At 35.1% G+C, this 18,954-nt stretch overlaps 1 protein-coding gene across 4 annotated transcripts in view; it reads left to right on the forward strand.

Moving 5' to 3' along the window:
* The window catches only part of LOC143255967 (transcription factor Sp9-like), a 154,027-nt gene that overhangs the window by 4,112 nt on the left and 130,961 nt on the right, over positions 1-18,954 (forward strand). For 2 of the 4 annotated variants that reach the window (XM_076512458.1, XM_076512461.1), the window contains exon 2: positions 4,955-5,030. The exons of the other annotated variants lie outside the window; for them this stretch is intronic. The gene's annotated coding sequence lies outside the window, so the exon portion shown is untranslated. The remainder of the gene's footprint in view (positions 1-4,954; positions 5,031-18,954) is intronic. 4 annotated transcript variants of the gene reach the window in all.

An 18,954-nucleotide genomic window follows, 5' to 3' on the forward strand; every position in this document is an offset into this window, starting at 1 on the left:
ACACATATACGGAAATGCTACTAACAGTGCAATGTTTAGAATTTTCCAAAGAAATGTAATCTTAGTTTTTGGTGTTTTTTTTTTTTCGGCTGGCAAAGTCAGCTAACTGCATAGAAAAAGACTGAAAAAATTTTGTAAGCAAAATATTAGGGGCAATATTATTTGTGCCCCCTTATAAATTTATTGGGGCATATGCCCCTTCAGTTCCCTGTTCCGACGCTTGACTTGTGCACAAACGATAATCACGTGAAGATACTACCTTCTAACCGAACGCTATCATGTGGTAACTGTTGTAAGCCTAAATATCGTTACTGTAATACCATAGTATTGACAGTAACAACAGTCTTAAATGACCGTACAATTAGAGGTTTTCCTCAATCGTATGAGATAAAATATGATTGGAATTTCGCGTAAAGTTTCATAGGGCTATCTAAACTAGGGGTCCCTAATTTCACAGTGGAAAGCTAGAGGGGAGGCAGCAAGTCATAACCACCCACCAACAATTCTTGGTCTCTCTTTTAACAATGAACAATAGGATTGGCCCTAACATTGTAACGCTTCCACAACTAAAAGGGCGATCATTTTTGGTGCAACGATGATTCAAACCTGTGACCTTAAGATCGCCAGTCCAGTGCCACTACCATCTAGCCATGCCAGGTCATGAGATAAGGAATTGAACTTACATTTACGTGGGTGTTTTTCTATTTGTAAACCTGGCCCCCAATGGCACAACGGTGTATCTGTGGACTTACAGTGCTAGAAACTGGGTTTCGATACTCGTGGTGGAAAGAGCACAGAAAGCTCATTGTGTAGCTTTGAGCTTGACTTTAAAGAAACAATTTGAAAAAGAAACGTTATTGTTACATCTTCTTAAACATTTTATTTTATACCCGATACATTCTTGTGACTTTTCATATTTGTAATTTTTAAAGAAGTTATTTTGTTTGTGTGTAGTTAGTTAGTTTGTTTGTTTTGGAATTTCGCACAAAGCTACTCGAGGGCTATCTGTGCTAGCCGTCTCTAATTTAGCAGTGTAAGACTAGAGGGAAGGCAGCTAGTCATCACCACCCACCGCCAACTCTTGGGCTACTCTTTTACCAACGAATAGTGGGATTGACCGTTACTTATAACACCCCCACGGCTGGGAGGGCGAGCATGTTTGGTGCGCGTTGGGCGCGAACCCGCGATCCTCGGATTACGAATCGCACGCCTTACGCGCTTGGCCATGCCAGGCCACGTGTAGTTAGTAAAAAAGAAAAAAGCATCACAGGTAATGAAGTTAGTTTTTGGCGTTATAAGCCTTCATACTTACATCTGAGCCACTGGTGGCCATTTTTAAAAGAGGTACAGTACATTTTGGTAATACGGTACAGCTTTTCTACTGTAATCTTAGGATGTGATGGTATAATAACGAAATATTTCTGGTGAATTTACATTTACATTCACAAATAGTGAAAAACAAGAGTTTTGCCTTCATTTTATAATTCCAATGTATGACAATGGCTGTCAGTTCTGTGCATTTTCTTTTATAATGCTACGTCATATCAGTTCGAAGTGACTTCAGTTCTTCGTTTTGAACTATCCTCCGGGAAGTCAGCGATAAGTTTCGGAACACACAATATTAAAATCCGGGTTCCCCCCCCCCTCCTGCAGTGTACAAAAAATGTTGTTTTGAAATTTAATGTATTCAGCTATTCGAGTTACATTGCTTTATATTTTCGAAACATGGATTTTCATCTGTGTTTTTATCCATATTTTATTTTCGAAACGTTATAATTCCAACTGTTTGTTTTTGTTTTTAAATTTCGCACAAAGCTACTCGAGGGCTATCTGTGCTAGCCGTCCCTAATTTAGCAGTGTAAGACTAGAGAGAAGGCAGCTAGTCATCACCACCCACCGCTAACTCTTGGGCTACTCTTTTACCAATGAATAGTGGGAATGACCATCCTATTATAACGCCCCCACGGCTGAAAGGGCGAGCAGGTTTAGTGCAACCGGGATTGGAACCCGCGCTCCTCAGATTACGAGTCGAACGCCTTAACCCACCTGGCCATGCAGGGCTAATTGTAACTGTTAGTATACGCATACAAAAACTAAATGTGGGGATTTTTGTTTGTTTGTTTAGAATTCAGCACAAAGGTACTCAATGGGCTATCTGTGCTCTGCCCACCACGGGTATCGAAACTCGGTTTTTAGTGTGTAAGTCCGCAGACATAGCACTGTGCCACTGGGAGGCCAAATGTAGGGGAAGTAATCTATAAGACATATTTTAACTTCAATTTTTAATTAAAAAACTAAACTAAAAACTGTCAAAACCTAAAACAGCAAAGTTCAAAGTCACTATGCACTATTATTATTATATATTATTGTTTTTCCACTATTTCTTTCTCTACGCATATACATTTCATGGGTGGCGCCAGTCTCTTCACGGTTATGGAGCAGAGGCGGACTCGACAAAAAAATTGAATGGCCTAAATCGTACAGACTATGCGTATACGTATCATAGTATTTAGGTATCAAACCAACTTTAACAGTACGTATTGGGTGCTGGGTAAGGACTACAGGAAGGATCAGACACATTTTGGGCTAACTATAGTACCAGCAAGCGTTCCGCCTTACTGCTGTCTTTAAATATATTGTAAATAATTTCTAACCAATTTAAGCTACCCACAGATATCACAACTAAAAGTTAATCTACTGTGTTATATTAGCTAATTTAATATTCCGCTTTCACCGGAAGTATCTAATGTCAGAAAATAAAACCCTGTAACGATTAGAAAACATTGATTGATTCATCATCGGGCGACCTCATTGTTAACAATATTTTCGGCCTCATACGTATATGTAAAAACACAGCAGACGAACTTTCATTCTAAGAACCATTCCATTAAAAATGGCGTCGTGCGCATGACACAGAAAAATATAACAGGAAACAAGGATAAGTTTCGTTACTTTGATTGTGGGACATATCATATCTGTTTGTTTTTGGGGCATATCATATGTGCTTGTTTTCTCCCAAGAGTATTTTAGACGACTGTTATACTTATTGGATATATGTATATATAATGGGTGTTTGTGATGGATAATACATGATATATGCAAACCCGCTTATTTTGATATATGAGAGATGATATCTTATTCATTCTTGATTCGTATGACCGAAACATTATAATACTAAAAAAGTTATTAATATCAATATCCATATGATAAGAGTATTGCTTGTTTGTTTTCTATAGTAAAGCCACATTTAGTTGTCTGTTGGGTCCATCACAGGAAGTAAACACCATATTTTAGTGTTGTAAATCTGTAGAATTACAGCTGACCCACCGGTGGATTTAAAAAGAATAAAACTGAATAAACCTTGGCGTATTGCATATATTGTGAATACAACACTACAGAGAAATTCAAAATACGATATATATGTATGTGTGTATCACACTTTAACTTTAGTTAGAGATATAGACGTATAACAGATTGATAGATAGATGGATATATTATGCACCCAGGTTGGTAATCCAAGAGTTTCATTTCTAAAAGGTTTACTACATAGGTTAAACGAAACGAATAATTAACTATAAGTGACAGCAGCTGTAGTAACAGCTAACACAAATGACAGTAATTATTCATACTAACCAATTCTCAGTACATTTCAAGTAGATGCTATGCTATAAATAAGTATATATAATTACATAACTATACGCATGCATTTATATTAGATCAACACAAGATAAAATGTCAACGATTATGAATGTTGGTGTATTAAATATCGAGACTATGAAAACGTTTGGAGATTGTGTATGTTAGTATTCTAAACTGCGATAAAAAACATACCGTAAAGCTATTTGCATCTTTTGAATTGGTTTGTATTACGATTAATCAATGTCAAAAATATAAATGTGACAACAATATTTATCAGCCATGCAGGTGTTAGTTAATGACACTTTAATGACCCATTAATTTGTTCCTATGCACGTGCAGATTCATTTTCTTTTTGGAATAATACTATATAATATTTTTGAAGAAATGTAATATTTCATGTTACATGTTTTTATTCTATTTACAGTATGATATTTACAGATATTTTTGACTCGTTTATTTTGAATTCACTTACACCTAGATTGCTACAGTATCAGCGATTTTATTTAACATTCTGTATATTCATATTAGTATAATAGCAACCATATATTCTAAGATTTCATAAACATTCTTTTTTGCAATAACAACAATATATTTTGACATCCGGTAAACTTAAAATAGTAAATCTTCTATGAATACTAGCTGAGACACAAAAACCTTTTGCGATCAAGTACTTTGTATCTTTACAGCAACAATATTGTTTTAAATATGTGGTTTGTAACATAATACAAAAAATTATAATTGCATTTACCGAGATTTGCAAGTCCACTTGTCTTAAGCCTAACATTAGTTAAGCTTTGTATACGTTTTCTCCTTTAATTTTGTTAGACCTAAACTTTATCAAACTTAATACCATTAGTAAATAAACTTATAATGTTATCATACGATCAAATGTCAGACTTTTAGGAAACTTGATAAGTTTTTAATATGTTGTTGTACAAAATGACTACTTAAGCATGTTTACACCCTCGTGTGTATTCGCATAGTAATGTGCGCGTGCATTTTCAGGAGAGACAAAACTGAATGTTTTGTAATAATAGATACAACCCTGTAAACTTCGTACCACAACAACAATTTTCCGAATATTCTTTAACTTGGACTAGCAAAATAACAGTTATATATCTTTCTAACTTTAATGCTATCATGATTATAATAACAACAGTTGATGCACATTTTCACATTTCGTAGACTTCGTTTACAATTTGTTACAAATACAATGAATACCGATCGATAAACTTATACTTTTGGCAATGAAGTTGGAAAGAAAAAAATAACTTTTCTCTCCAGTTAGTAACAATTTTTTTTTTTTTTATTTCAGCTAACGTTTCGCCAATGCGACTCCATCAGGGTTAGTTGTACAAGAGCTTACAGACTTTGACCACAACAACAACAAGGTATCTTATTTAGTGAGTAATTTCTTTTCTTCACAAAAACACGAATTTCGGTGAAGAAAAGATAACATAGAGGCCTAATCGATTTTCTGATTCGCTACACCATAACCAAATAAACAAGGCATTCCGCTAGGCCAGTTGTACAGCAGTTCGTATCTTGATATGATATAGACTTGGAAAACAACATTATAACTCGACATTATGAAAATCTTCACTACTGCAACCACTATAACGTACATATTGATATCTTATAGCCTGAGCGCGGTGTTACCACAATAACAACAGTTTGTTTTTCGAATATTCACGAAAGCCTGGATAAGGTTTATCGGGAGTTTGTCGGAATTTTGAGCTGGTAAACAGTGCGTGCTACCACTTATTGTCAGCTGGGATTTGACTGTCATTTTTATAACGCACCCAGACTCCAAAGTGAGGAGTGAGTTTTTTGTTGGTTTTTTTTTTTTGCATCACAGTCTGTTGGGTCTCAGTAACAACAAGGTATTCTGATATTCTCTTTGTATCGTTTACCGCATAACAACAAAATATTTTGATATACTACATATCTGGGTTACTGCAACACCAACAATGTATTTTTATTTCTTGTTTGTTTGTTTTTGAATGTCGCACATAGCTACTCGAGGGCTGTCTGTGCTAGCCGTCCCTAATTTAGCAGTGTAAGACTAGAGGGAAGGCAGCTAGTCATCACCACCCACCGCCAACTCTTGGGCTACTCTTTTACCAACGTCACATTATAACGCCCCCACGGCTGAAAGGGCGAGCATGTTTGGAGCGACCGGGATGCGAACCCGCGACCCTCAGATTACGAGTCGCACGCCTTAACACGCTTGGCCATTTTGATTTCTTATTATATGATACAATAACAAGTGGGATATTTTGTAATAACAGCCTATTGTAATAACAAAAATTCGCTTAACATGCGTTTGTTTTACAATTAAACAAAATTGTTCATTTATTTAAAAGCATTTTCACTGTGACTTTCACGACCACTTCGCTTAGTTTAATAATGTACTTCATTTTTTCTTCAAAATTTAAATGCACAAAATTTGTAGTGGTACCTTAAAACAAGACATGCACACAATTTTTTTTCTATGTAAATATTAGATCACACTTTTTCTATTTAAGCACAATAATTATAAATTTATATCAAACACTAGCAAGCCAAAATCATCGTTTTGTTTGTTCCTTGAATTTCGCGCAAAGATACTCGAGGGCTATCTGTGTTAAGTGTCCCTAATTTAGAGGTAGAAGACTATACGGAAGGCGGCTAGTCAACATAAACCACCGCCTACTCTTGAGCTGCTCTTTTACCAACAAAATGTGATTTTAGCCATCATATTATAACAACTCCACGGCTTAAAGAGCAACCATATTCGGTAACGGGACTGAAACTCATAACTCTCAGATTATGAGTCTGGTGTCCTAACTACCAGGCCATGCCAGGCTTAGCAAACCATACAACTTAAAACCTTTTATTTTCTTTAAAGCTGGTAGGTTTTTTAAATTAGTTAATAACAAAAATGATATAATAATACACATACTAGCGTATTTCAGTAAAATTCTTACATTTCAAGTGATTTGTTTGGTATGTTTTGAATTTCGCGCAAGGCTACACGAGGGTTATCTGCACTAGCCGTCCCTAATTTAGTAGTGTAAGACTAAAAGGAAGGCAGCTAGGCATCACCACCCACCACGAACTCTTGGGCTACTCTTTTACGAACGAATAATGGGATTGACTGTAAAATTTTAATGCCCCCACGGCCGAAAGGGCGAACATGTTTAGTATGATGGCAATTCAAACCCGTGACCTTCAGATTACAAGTCGATTGCCTTAACCACCTGGCCACGCCAGGCTGTTTCTTACACGAGACTATATTACAACATATAAATTATATGTTAACACCATCGTATCTATTGACTCATGAACCTAAAATACAGGGAAACACAACTGTTTAAAACTATATTGTTGTTTTCCTATGGTATATAAACTGTTTGCATAATTCCTATATGTTTTACAGTTTTAGAATAGTATTACATTGCCTCTGTTTCTTATATTAAAGCAACAGAGAAATATAAATGAACTATTATAGATGTTTCTCAGATCCGTATACTTAAACGAGTTTTTTTCGTGTTTTTTCTAACTCTCTTCCAATCGCAAACAGCCCTATGTTTACATAAATACAGTCTGTGCTATATTATAGTGTGTTTAGGTTTGTTTGTTTTGAATTTCGCGCATACCTACACGAGGGCTACTCGCGCTAGCCGTCTCTAATTTAGCAGAGTAAGACTAAAGGGAAGGCAACTAGTCATCACCACACACCGCCAACTCTTGGGCTACTCTTTTACCAACGAATAGTGGGGGTGTGTCCAGGGTTAGAAAGACCTGGTCAGCGAAAATAAGCGGTATGTTAGGATTTATATATTGCAGCGTTAGTTTAAAAGAAAACATATTTTTATATGTAACATGTAACGTAAATCAATTTGTTGTAATTTCAATAAGGTTTTTTGTGTGTTTTTTTGCTAATGTACAATTGATCACAAATTATGCACTTGTAACAAATATTTGCACAGTTGATAATTCACCTATATAAGTCCAAGTGGATAAATATATATAATAGAAACAAATTTAAGATCGTAAAAATCCACTCTACAGTTGGTAAAAAATGTATTTGCTAGAATATTCTTCATTTTTTCTATCATCTGTCACTAGGTATGTATATATGAGAGTCTGTGTGTTTTCTTATAAAGAAGCCACATCAGGCCACCTGCTGTATATGTGAGGTGCAATAAGTTGGCATGTATTAAAAATGATTAAATTAAAAACTCTGTTTATAATATAAAATATTTTATTCAAATTTACTTGGATACAATCTGTGTATAATATAACTTTTTATTTACGTGTTTTAAAGAAATATATTTTTATAGTTTCTTTTATCCCCCCCAGTAGCACAGCGGCATGTCTGCGGACTCCCAACACTAGAAATTAGCTTCCGACACCCCTTGGGGACAGAAAACAGACAGCCCTTGCGTAGTTTTGTGCTTAATTTCAAATAAACAAACAAACATTTTTTTTTTATTCAGTAACAATGGACGTTTTTTTCGTCACAAACATATATATATATATACACACACAGTGAAAATGGCGGGAAACTGTCTTCCATATCAGGGAAAATCCTCACAATGTTTCATTTAATGCCTTAAATGTCTCTTTGGTAAAACTTTTTAGTCCTAGTGCTTATCTATGTGTATAATAAACAAGTGCCCTCAAAGCTGGTTTCTGGAATCGTAATACATTTTGTATTAAGATTCAATTCCAATCGAATAATGGGTGCATCGCGACCATGTGTGTATATATTATTTTTTTTACTGGGACAGTTAACAAGGGACTAGATTATTCAGAGGAACACAAACAGGTTTCGAGCCGAACATGACTAAACGTGCCCTCATTCTGGAGCTAAAGGTCCATTTTTAATTTGGCTTTCAAATTAAAGTATTCTGAAAAAGTGTGTTATTCGACAAAAATAATAACGCCATTTCATATCGTCACAATTGCAGTCAGTGGACATATTGTACTAATATATATTTTCTTAATAAAGATGTACATAAAAAAAAAAAAACAGTATTGGGAAAGAAATACACGTTTTGTTCGAAATATGGCTTTCAGATATCACAATCACTTAGTGTTTAGTTTTAGCCTAAATTGGATAGATAATTCCTTCCAACAAGTTAGGGAAGTATAGCGCAGATAGCCCTCGTATAGCATTGCGCGAAATTCAAAAAACAAACAAACTATCCTGATTGTTCGATAAATTAAGTGCTACTCTACGACCGAAACCTCCTAAGATAACTTACACAGCACTTCAGGTAAAACTGCAACGTACGAACGTATCACTTTCACCATTAACTATCACCTAGGTGTCTTCATTTAAATACGCTCGTTATATTAAGTTAAATGTAATGTTTCAAAACCAGCGACAACCACGTGCATTATTACCTAAACCTAATAAACCTAAATTAAATTCATCAAAATAGCGAAGTAATATTTCAAAAGTTAAAAAGAAAATACACAACAACAAGGACCTCGTACATTTGAAACGTACTTGTTTGATGCGCCATATTTATTCGTTTATACACCATACGTAAACTTTCTTCAATGGTTCTACGTTCACGGTTTGTTTTGACTTTCGTACAGCAGCACGTTCCTCTTTTGTACATGCTTCAAAAGTCTTGTCTATTAATTTTGTTTGTTTCATATTTCATAAATACTGTTATTATGTTGCAGAGAGGTTTCCCCTTATAAACCAGTTATGTGCGTTTCGTTGTGGGTTATTTATCAACACACATGTAATTTGTCGCCGTGAGGAGCTAATGCCGATTCGTCAAGCCACCAGTGAGTTCCACCTCTGCAACCACACCCGTCGTATTGGACAGGTGAATTCTGAGCTCTTGAAGGGTGTGTCACCCCGCCCACGAGACCAAGATTTATATTAACGAGGTTACTAAGGTTACCAAAAGTAAATTTCCAGTTGTTGAACTGCCTTAAAGTTGTAGTTTATTTACTGGCCTGACTAACAGCACACGTTTATGAATAAAAACATCTACACTCTTACGTATTATATAGATGTTGAAATAAAAGTATGATACTTATATGTATATATAATATTTTTACATAGAAAGTGCATGTGAAGAGACACTAATGTACGCGTAAAATGCATCATACGCACTTTGGTTTTATCTTCCAAAGGACAAGATATACTTTTATCTGTTTGAGACTAATAGTCATAATCGTAGGGGTAGCAACACCTAATTATTATGCAATTAATACATTGAAAATATAGGTGAGAATTACACAGTCATATTGGCATTTCCATATTCGGCATGCTATACACAGATCCAAAGTTTTGTGGGTCAGCTGAGTACGACAGGGAATATTCAAAGTTGTGTTTGTCCTTGATAATTATGTTATTGTAATATGTGAAGACAAGACTTTAAGCGTTTAAGCTTTCCATAAAACACAAACACGTGTAACCAAACTTAATATTTTATATAACAAGGGGTTGATGGTTTCACAGAACACTAGGAGCCTGCAGGTTTATCACAGCTAGTTTTCAGAGGTGGTATAACAAACTGAATATGTCGAAGAGTACTGTGTAAAAAGGTACTCACACAGTAGGCCTAAAACACACATTTAAGGACTTAAAGGTAACTAGAGAGACCAATAAATAAAAGCCTTAATTCAACAGTCACACCATTGTATTTGTGATAAGTTTCTTTACAGATCTAACAACTATTCTGCTATTATACATTATTCACTGATATATTAACTCAAATTGACCTCCCAGATGATAAAGGTAAGTAAAGAATCTTGAAGCATGTAAGAATGTGAATAAGTTCCAATGAAATTTGAAAAATTATATATATACTTTAAACCTTATTTTCTGCAGGGGTATTACGCTATAAATTGTATAATTCAAACCATATTTTCTGAAGGCTATTATACAATAAATTGTATACTTCAAACCTTATTTTCTGAATAATAATGCAATGTTTATATGTTTGACGAGAAAAATCTCCCTTAGCATTTCAACAATCCTCTTTTATATCAGAACCTTGTATCTATACTACTATATCCTTTCCATACTGCAACAGAGCTTACTTAATAGTCTAACAAGTGTTATTAAAAAACAAAAATACACATAGATCGTCCAGATGAAAGCAGTCCTGTTATATTTCATCTTCAACTATAAGGCTGGTTTTTCATGGTTACTCTTTACTAACTTGAACTTGAATTAAAATATCTATTAACACGTTGCGTCTAGAATGACGTCATTCTTTCTTTACTACAAACTGCGATGTGGGTGAGGTTGTGTTACTAAACCTATCCACCTTTTCGTTTGTGTACTGCTTTAAAACCTTTATCATCAAGTAATGACAGTCTCAAAAGGATATTTAAAAAATGTGTTAACGTCTGAGGGAACGAGTATATTTGTGTTATTGTTGTATATTTCTTGTTTACCATATACTTCCTCAGCTCAGATTGAAACCTAAGACCTGTCATATGGTAAACGCGTGTCTAAAAGTTGACCTAAAGGGCTAACCTTCTAATGTTCTCTAGTAAGGCATTTTTAACTATTCAAACTACTACATTCTTCTAGTCTCGCTAACACTAATTGTAGAGTTGTGGGATAGCTCCTCTTTTCACAATATTTTTCTTAGCCTTCTATTTGAATCAGAGTTCTTTCGTATGCTGGATGAGTACTTTACCAACTGAACTAAAGAATTGGTCCCCTATGACATTTTTTTTAACTACTCAGAATACTACATAGTTAACCATTCCATTGCTAAGCCACATCCAATACGTAACTTGATTAATGAGATTGACATCTACAGTCTGAGTATTTACACCGCTTTATCTATTTATGAAAGCGCATGGAGATGTTTTCCACAAAATCGTGGGAATGGCAAATATGTTAACATTTAAAACAAACTCTCCTGCCACTCGTCTTAAATGAAACAAATCTGTCTAACAAGTTTTGTTTTTTCAAACAAAAACAGATAATGCAACTGTGCTAAATACAGTAAGGTCAATAATCAATTACAAATTATATTGAATGTTTGTTTATTGTTAAGCACAAAGCTATATAATGAGCTGTCTATGCTATACCCGCCACGGATATCAAAACCTAGTTTTAGCATTATAAGCCTTCGGACTTACTGCTGAGCCACTGGGTACGAGGGTGGAAGCAGATTATTTTGAATGATGTTTTAAAATATTCAATAAACCTTCAGAATATTTGGGCTTTGTTAAGTTATGTGTGTTTAATTTAAAACTACATTGTTTAAAACAGGTTTTAAATCATCAATTGCTCTTTAACTTCAAATAAAAATCGACCAAAACTATGCATTTACATTTTAGAAAACATCTCTCGCTCTCTCTTAAAAGTGTGTCTTCTCCGTGAGCAGTGTTGCTCGGCAAGCAAGCTGGAAACACAACTACTAGCAATATGCGTTACCAAGACGAAGAACCTTCAACATCATTGGAATAAACATAATTTTTCCGGTTTATCTTTCTACTAATAATGGGTTGTTTACCATCCGTTAATGCTCATTTAATATACAAAAAAAAATCAAATGAATGGATGTAACTTGTCTCCCGCATACTAGTTGATACACCAGTAAGAAAGATGTAGCTTTAGACACGGATGAGGACTAGATGTTTCACGATTCAGAGCGAGGTTCAGTAGCTCCATCTAGAGTGACGGGAACAGATGGCCTACTTCCGCATACACTGTTCTCTAGAACCGGCACCATTTCCGGGCGTCTAGCATAAATATTGCACATTAAGAAAACAGGAAACGAATCTACACACAATAGAAATCAAAATTATTTTCCTGAAAACACTAATGTTTTTCCCCATTTACTTTGAGTGGCCCGTTCATGCACACAAGCCCCAAGCTATGTGAATAAATAAGACAACAATGAAGTTATTTTACATAAAATGTAACTGAATTCGGCTTGCTGGATCTATAGTACTCCGAAGTTCTTGCTTTAGTACGATATGTCTTTGTATTCCAAATAGCAATTTATTTTTCTCAAAGGCTTCTTGCTTTAGGCTTTGTCTGGTAATATCTAACATGTTCATGTGGACTCGTGGATTAATATTCTATAACTGTATTTCTACTACGACATTTCTTTTGGCATTTTGAAGCCGTGTACAATGTTTTGCATTACATGTTACGACTAAAATACCGTTGCTACAAACTTATCAAACTAACATAGACCTAATTTTGTACAGGGTTGGCACAAAATAAGTTTGGGTATAAATGTTTTGCTTTGTTTTGAATTTCGCGCAAGGCGATACGAGGGCTATCTGCACTAGCCATCCCTAATTTCGTAGTGTAAGACTGAAGGGAAGGCAGCTAGTCGTCATCATCACCCACCGCCAACTCTTGGGCTACTCTTTTACAAATGAATAGTGGGATTGACCGTTACATTATAACGCCCCCACAGTTGAAAGGGTGAGCATGTTTGGTGTGACTGGAATTCGAACCTGCGACACTCAGATTACGAGTCGAGTGCCTTAACTATCTGGCCATGTCGGGCCCAGGTATAAATATACCAAACAGTGGAGCTAACATCTTTGCCAGTTGTTACGGGGATACAAGTCCCCGGTAGTTTAGTGGTAAGTCAGTAGGTTTGTAATGAGTTTCGACACCCGCAGTGGGCAGAAAACATAGATAAACTGTAAACGATGAGACTGTTATTATTAGTATGTTATTTTAATGTAGCGAACTACCAAGTTTTAAACACGCATTTATTAACATATTTTACATATTATTAAAAGTATATAATTCTACAATTGTCATAGTCGTATTTTCTTAAGAAACGTAGTTCACGGCCTCAAAAATATATATGTATCCCTTTTTCTTATTTGAAAAAAATAAAGGAACTGCATAATTTATTCTCACTTAAAGATTCATTTCGCATAGTTTTATTAATCTTAACGTAGCAGATGTGTGTGTCCATGTTTTCATATAGCAAAGCCACAGGGGGTTATCTGCTGTATCCCGCTGGTACAGCAATAAGTTTTCGGATTTTCAACGCTAAAGTCAGGGATTCGATTCTGCTGAGGCCACCAATGTAGCTTTGCTATATGAAAACACACACACGCTTTCTGCTGAGTCCACCGAAGATGGCAGATGGTCCATCTTATACAGTTTCAAAAAAATAATAATGGTTGATCTATATTTCGTACAATTCTATCAGTCTTAACGAAGTCGATATTTTATTTTCTGTTCTTTTATACATCTTATAAGAGTGGTTGATGATTTACATTACACGGGTTTAAGTATTCTTATCATACGTGATAATCTATTTCGCACAATTTTACCTTATTTTTTCTGTAAACTTATTCTTTTAATTCTGTTTAAAATTTCATGTTTATATAATCACCGAAAATACTATTAAAAATCCAAAACTAAACTCCGCTTCTTACGACAGTAATTTGCGAACAAAAACTTTATAAAACTAATCTAAAAACCTTGTAACTTAGAGCAAGAAATTACAAAAAAAAATAAATCAGAATTTAAAAAAACGCAAATTTAATTTCTTACATCTTATTAAAATAAAATGTTAATATTTACTATTTCTTGATTTTTATAGAAATTTAAACATAAATTTGTCGCGTTGGAATACAGGTAGGAAGGTTGTTACTAATATGTGAACATTAAAGACACAAAAGACACCGTTTGGTGTCTGTAATCCATGTATCCAATGTTTCCGACTCACACCGCTAAAAACCAGGTTTCGATACCCGTGGTGGACATAACACAGAGAGCTAGCCCATTTGTGCTTAATAAACAGACAAGTGTAAGTTGAAAATATTTGTTTTTTTGTTGTTGTTGTTTTTTTTTAATTTCGCGCAAAGCTACTCAAGGGCTATCTGCGCTAGCCGTCCCAAATTTAGCAGTGTAAGACTAGAGGAAAGGCAGCTAGTTATCACCACCCACCGCCAACTCTTGGGGTACTCTTTTACCAACTAATAGTGGGATTGACTGTCACATTATAACGTCCCCACGGCTGAAAGGGCGGGCATTTTATGGTGCGATTGGGATTCGAACCCGCGACCTTCAGATTACGAATCGAACGCCTTAACACGCTTGGCCATGCCGGACCAAGTTGAAACTATACAAACATACAAGAGACAGACAGACGGATGTATGAATAGACAGACACACATGTACAAGCACAAGCAGTAGAAACCAAAGAAGTCATCGTGCGATCACTATACAATCGTTTCCGTAATGCTAGAAAATAAGAAAATTAAATTATAGTAACCAAGCGTAGATTTCGTGGGAAAACATAAATATATTCAGATATAACATTTGTGGGATAGCTAGTGGGGTGAATAGGGTTATAAAATGGAGCATGCACTAGTATATCGGCGCAATGCCACGTGCTTCCGTCGAATGAGTTCGTGGCTCGTACTTTTTCCGTTTATGCGTCTTGTTGTAAGTGTTCATTTTGGTATGAAAATTTGCCAGTTTGATGGTTCATTTATTAGTCCTGCGGTTGGAGAAGGCCAGCGCATCACTCAGCACTGGTGGCAATTTCATGGAGTGAGGAACTGAATGCAGGAGGCATCAGCTCGGGTCGGTAGGTCGTTACCCTGCGGGGATATGCTCTTGATCTACCGGCACCCCACTGTCCGCTCTAAGTGTAGGACGTCAACGCCACTCGTCACTTGTATGTGTCGGTGCTGCAATCGTTCTATTCACTCAGCGAATAATGCGATATTGTTACCAGTCGAACAATAAGTAATGGAAGCAAGCTTTCTCGGTTTTTATGCAAATACCGAGAAGACTGGTCTAATAGCTTATGTTTGTGTATAATAAAACTTCGGCACACTCCAACGGCTTTGTTGTCTCTTTGTATCATCTGTTTTCAGCGTTTGGTGTTGGCTTCTGGGAAATCTTCAACGTCGCGGATTCGGAAAGGAAACTTCGAACAGCTCTTCATAACTCGAGGCACGCTGGGTTACCTTACCAAGACGTTTTCGAACAAGATTTTAAACACGTTAAGAAACTGCTGTATTAATAACTATTACATATTTTTAAGACTGACGTTCCATTAGTCATCACGAGGTCAAAACACGTGAAATTGCACAGTATTAGTAATTAATTAACCTTAAATATAATCCAATCTTCACGAGATTCGTTAAGTTTTCGTTCATTACGTTTAAACCAAGGAAATGGATTTTTAGGGTAATTAGTTTATATACCCATTATTATTTCATTTAATTACAATCTAACTGAATATCTTTCAAATATCGAATAATTAAAGCTGTTCTTCACGTCACTTGAAAAATGTTCATATACGTATATCATTATCGTCACCACAAAATATCAAGTTAACAATTATATAGCTGTGCAAAATCTGCCAAAGTTTTCTGTTTATAATGATTTCACGTTTTTCCTGACTCACAAATGTTATGCGATATTTTACTTTTTATGGATAATTTAGTGATTGGTATTCGGTAAAAGTAATTACTAAAAGTAGTCTTCCTTTAAATTTCCTGTCACATCAAACATGCTCACCCTTTCAGCTGTGGGGGCGTTATAATGTTACGTTCAATACCACTATTCGTTGGTAAAAGAGTAGCTCAAGAGTTGGCGGTGGGTGGTGATGACTATTTGCCTTCCCTCTAGTCTTATACTACTAAATTAGGGACAGCTAACGCAGATAGCCCCCCGTGTGGCTTTGCGCGAAATTCAAAAACAAACCTTTAAATTTCATAATAATGAATATAGCAATATAAATATCCGTCGGCTGCCATGTATTTTTTTCAAGTAACTTAATTAAAACTGTTTCCTCTTATTCCAGCTTTTAAACGGAAGAAATTGTGTTCATTAATCACAAACAAAACAGTTCTTGTAAACTGAGGAAAACAAAAGTGTTTGTTATAAAACTTCCTAATCAAGTGAGAAATACGTTTGTTGATAGTGTTAACACTTAGTCACTGTTTATAAATGGGAGAACAAATTTACGTGGAATTTTAAAAACAATCCTGTTATTTAATATCCTTAAATTTATCATGCCTCACATTTGTGCCTTGCGTCTTTCGTTATATAAAAATATTCTAAAGCCATCCATACTATGTTATATTTTATATAAACACTACCCTAAAACCATTCATACTATTACTATTCTCTATACAAATACTACCCTAAGACTATTCATACTGTGTTGTTTTCAATATAAACACTACTTTAAGTATTCTTACTGAGCTATATTCCATATAAGCCCAACCCTAAAACCATTCGTACTATGCTGTATTCGATATAACACTAACCTAAAACTATTCATAGTGTATGTCTTCCATATAAACCCAACTCTGCATATACACCACCCTAATACCATTCCTACTATGCTATCTTCTATATAAATAGTACCATAAAACCATTCATAATGTGTTCATTTTCTATATACACACTATTATAAAATCATCTTTCAACCTGCTCAAGTGATAAGTGAGTCACGATTTAGTATCTCTCTTACGTTAAGATTTTGCTGATTGAAACATAATATGGTACTTTATCATGACTACCTTTTCGTCCCTCTTCGTTTCTCGGTGGTTATAAATTGAATTTCGTCAAAAAATTTCAAAATTAATTTTTGGATGTGTTTAAAATAAGATATCGATTGTTCTTTGGTTTACGTCTGGAATTACTTCTCAAAACGTAAAATAAAGTATAAACTATTCCTACGTAAAACTTTCATAAAAATTGTCTTCGAAATAAGCTTGTACAATTTAGATGTACAAAAATTGAGTTGCTGTTTTTCTGTACATCAAGGTTTTATGTAACATCAATTGGTGTTTGTACCACTCAAACAATTCAGGTCCAAGAACAACAAACACAGTTTATCAAGCTTGTACTGAGAAATCACACTGCACTTCAGTTTTAATTGCAAGTATAACATATTTCAAACAACATGATTTAAAGTTGTGTGTGTTAAAACTGTTCTGTCTCCTTTTCATTACTTTCAAATTAAACATATCTATAAAGTAATTAAAACATTTTCTTTGCAAGATTGTTTAGACAGAGTTTTCATGATGAAATTTAGTTGAATGAGCGGCAACTGCCTGTTATTAAAACACAAGTGTAGAGGACGACGTTTTGAAAGTCTTACAAACGGTGGAAGACTTTTGAAAGGTCGTCCTCCGCATTTGTGTTTCCAAAACAGGCAGATGTCGTCCATTTAACAAAATTTTTTTGGAAATGTGTTGTAAGTTTTTAAATATTTCATGGAGTTATAAAACAGATTACATCTACCAACAAAGGTATTAAGAGTTGAATGGTTTGAAAACTGCAGGTAAATATAGTAATGTTAGCTTGACTCGTAAGATGTCACTTCCACACCTAAGAGTTTGTTTGCTTGTTTTGAATTTCGTGCAAAGTTACGGGAGGGCTATCTGCACTATCCGTCCCTAATTTAGCAGTGTAAGACTAGAAGGGAGGCAGCTAGTCATCACCACCTCCCACCAACTCTTGGGCTACTCTTTTACCAACGAATAGTGGGATTGACCGTAGCATTATAACGCCCCCACGGCTGAAAGGGCGAGCATGTTTGGTGGGACGGGGATTTGAATCCGCAACCCTCAGATTACGAATCGAACGCATCAACCATCTGGCCATGCCAGACCCCACACCTAATAGATACTAATATTGAAGAAATGTTATAGAGCAATACCGATGTGCCAATATGTCTACACGCATTACTTAAAATAAATTGAGAATTTCCTGTTCAAACAACTAAATTGTCTCCTTCGCATCCGGAAAGTTTTTATAACACTAAATGTTTCTTAATCTATGAGAGCCTAGAATATACGTATGAAATAGAAACTAAAAGAAGTAACTGAATCAAGACCTTTCAATGCACAACAATATAAGTTTATTGTTTGTTGTGGATTTTATTGAGTTTCTTCTTTGTTTAAAATAGGTCTTTAAATACAAACTTTTTTATCCCTCTTTGGGTGTTGCACGCGCAATATAATTAATATCCTTTGATGATAATAATCAATTCAGGGTGTGATTAATTAGCAGTATTGATGCTTTATCAGTCTACATATATGTATATGCATTGGAATTAAGGTGTTTTTATTATCTCCATTAAAGTAACGTATGTGTCATAGGTCGTCATAACGTCTACGCTAATTACTTCTGTGCCAAGCGTTCAATACCCAGAGTTCAATATTACGTTGTCATAAAGTATAGTTAATCAGACTTGTTTGTTTTATAAATACTAAACAAATTACTAATCCATCCAGGAATCAGCGTTAGTACTGCAGCACTTGGTTAAACTATTTAAAATTAGTGAATACTGCTTTAATGAAACTAATCCAATGGTGTAT

This window comes from Tachypleus tridentatus, chromosome 7, assembly GCF_004210375.1.
Source record: "Tachypleus tridentatus isolate NWPU-2018 chromosome 7, ASM421037v1, whole genome shotgun sequence".
Taxonomy (NCBI): Eukaryota; Metazoa; Arthropoda; class Merostomata; order Xiphosura; family Limulidae; genus Tachypleus; species Tachypleus tridentatus.